A 3,540-nucleotide genomic window follows, 5' to 3' on the forward strand; every position below is an offset into this window, starting at 1 on the left:
CTTCATAACAAAAGTCATGAAAACTCTTTCATCAAATAGAAAGATTTTGAAAGATTTTATGAAAGATTTTACAAGATTAGGAAACACAAATCAGCAAGATTTAAAATAACTTCCTAAACAATCTCTTATAGAATCCTTCATTTTTACTTTCTAAATTTCTATGATTTTAAAAATCAGCAAGATTTTTTAAAAACACAAAGTTATTTAAACTCTTTCTAAATCCTAAACCAATACCTCCCCCTTATTCCGCTGATGGTTGTGTTTGTGGTTAGGTGGCTAGTGGGTATGGGACCACTAGTTGTAGTTTATTTTATTATATTATATTTATTATTTATTTATTAAAAAAAAAGGTCGGTCGTTTCAATTTTTTTAATGAAGAAAATAGTATAGAATCCTAAACCAATAACATAATAGTTGAATTCATTAACAATCCAAGATTATTTTGTTTTACTTGAATAACATAAAACTTTTAATGACTTGATAAAACTCTTAATCCTATAACACTAGATTTATGAAGACTTTAGATAACTTTTTACAAATCCACAACTAATAACACCAAATTTTAAGAGAGTTTTAAAAAGTCTTGATTGAATAACAATATATTTTACATAACTTTTAAAATCATTAAAATTCTATTTAACTCTCAAGCCAATAACCCCCTAATATCATGTAACACTGAATATATATATTTTAAAGATCTTGTGGATTGAGGTCAAAAAAAAATCTTGTGGATTAAAAATGTATTTAAAAGAATTCAAGAGTTTTTTATGAGAAGATCAAATTTATCGATATTCATCTATTTTTATTAGAAATGTTGTTGTAGAAAAGTCAATGGTTGTAATGCAAAGATCTGGGTCGATTCCCATTTCTTGATTTTTGTCTATTTGAGGCGGTGAAAATAGTTGAAATTGCACCAACTCGCAAATTGCCACTGTTGCCATCTACCCCGACGAAGATGCGAGACAGTACGGATCTCCAAGGTTACAACTATTTGATTATATAATTACTCTTTTGATTTTATGTGATTTCTTTTGTTAACTTCTTCTCTAATAATATTTTAGCGTCGCTAACGTACTTGGACGTTACAGTTGGGAGAAAACCCAATCGGACCGGTGCAAATGTTGGAGAGGGCTGGGGAGAACTTGAACCCGACATAAATCGATGATTCTACATTCGTAGCTATTCGAGATAGCACCACACAATACATCAACAACATCCAACATGAAAGAAAGAGACACTACAACTAAATGCTGATTTTTCTTACATTTAAATATTTATTTATATTGTTGCTTGGGTGTATATGGTGAATGATGTTGTTTGTTTTTAACTAATGAATTGGGCCATAAGGCATAAGCCCATNAATTCATTAACAATCCAAGATTCTTTTGTTTTACTTGAATAACATAAAACTTTTAATGACTTGATAAAACTCTTAATCCAATAACACTAGATTTATGAAGACTTTAGATAACTTTTTACAAATCCACAACTAATAACACCAAATTTTAAGAGAGTTTTAAAAAGTCTTGATTGAATAACAATATATTTTACATAACTTTTAAAATCATTAAAATTCTATTTAACTCTCAAGCCAATAACCCCCTAATATCATGTAACACTGAATATATATATTTTAAAGATCTTGTGGATTGAGGTCAAAAAAAAATCTTGTGGATTAAAAATGTATTTAAAAGAATTCAAGAGTTTTTTATGAGAAGATCAAATTTATCGATATTCATCTATTTTTATTAGAAATGTTGTTGTAGAAAAGTCAATGGTTGTAATGCAAAGATCTGGGTCGATTCCCATTTCTTGATTTTTGTCTATTTGAGGCGGTGAAAATAGTTGAAATTGCACCAACTCGCAAATTGCCACTGTTGCCATCTACCCCGACGAAGATGCGAGACAGTACGGATCTCCAAGGTTACAACTATTTGATTATATAATTACTCTTTTGATTTTATGTGATTTCTTTTGTTAACTTCTTCTCTAATAATATTTTAGCGTCGCTAACGTACTTGGACGTTACAGTTGGGAGAAAACCCAATCGGACCGGTGCAAATGTTGGAGAGGGCTGGGGAGAACTTGAACCCGACATAAATCGATGATTCTACATTCGTAGCTATTCGAGATAGCACCACACAATACATCAACAACATCCAACATGAAAGAAAGAGACACTACAACTAAATGCTGATTTTTCTTACATTTAAATATTTATTTATATTGTTGCTTGGGTGTATATGGTGAATGATGTTGTTTGTTTTTAACTAATGAATTGGGCCATAAGGCATAAGCCCATATTTTTGATATGTTGAAAAGCAAATTAAACAAGTATACAGAGAATAAAAATTTTGATCAAAAAAATAAAAATAAAAAAAAAGAATGAAAATTTTCAATGATCCTTAATGGTCCTCATTCATCAGTCTCCTTATTAGCTCTAAGAAGAGCTTTCATGGATGCAATCAAATGCAGCTCTACTTTCCTCCACCCCTAGCAAAGTTCATGATTTTTTTCACCACTTTTGGTAGATCATGTTTTTTTTTTGACATTTTTTTTTTCATTTAGAAAAGATAATATCACTGAACTATTATCTGTTGTTGAGTTCTCTCGTTTAAATGAATCATTAGCCATTTTTGTATAAAGAACTCGAATCGGATGACTTTACAAGTGAGTTCATTTATCACTTTCTGTTGTTTCAGGTAAAACATATTTAAGACATTGGTTTTTGAATTTTTGGGAGTATATGGGGGAGTACCCAGTGACATTCTAGTCATCAATAATTACCAGTTGAATAAAATCGTCAAAATCAATGTTGGTTTTTGTATAACGTATATTAGTTCATATTTGAAATTTGATTTAATAATCGTTCAGGTAGAAAAACACATTTTGTTGTAATTTAGGTATAAAAGCGTATATGCAACATGTTCGTATTGATTTTGGCCGGTTTTCGTAATAGACACATCACACATATGTTTATTTTGAAGATCTTGCAGATTAGAATAAACTAAAATCTGTGATAGAGCACGGCTTGAAATCCCTTTTATTTATATTATAATTGTTTTAAAAAGTTCTTTTGGATAAACATTATGCAATAAAATCATATGATAAATATGATGGCTTGAAAAAACATATATTTTGTAAGTTTTATATTGTTAATTTTGTAATCCTATGTATGAGAAATGGTTCTGTTTGTTATTTGTTTTTATTTTAATTTTTTGAACAGGTGAAGGTTTTTTAATATGACCCGTGCTTAGGTAAGATTTTATTTTCAACTGCACAATAAGATCTCGGAAATAGAGATTAAGTGTGATAAATTGCCAAAATTTTATTTCTTTTTACGCCTAACAATATATTTTTATGCTTAACCGTATATATTTTGTAACAATACATGAAATACTAAAGATTTTATTTTGGAAATTGTATAAATCATTAAAATATTCTCTTTAAGAAGATTATGAGATATTCTTAAGTGTATTCATATAGCCCACAAATTGACCAATTAATCTATAACCTTGTTATGTAATCAACCTATATTTA

Source organism: Camelina sativa, unplaced genomic scaffold (assembly GCF_000633955.1).
Source record: "Camelina sativa cultivar DH55 unplaced genomic scaffold, Cs unpScaffold00430, whole genome shotgun sequence".
NCBI classification, from domain to species: domain Eukaryota; kingdom Viridiplantae; phylum Streptophyta; class Magnoliopsida; order Brassicales; family Brassicaceae; genus Camelina; species Camelina sativa.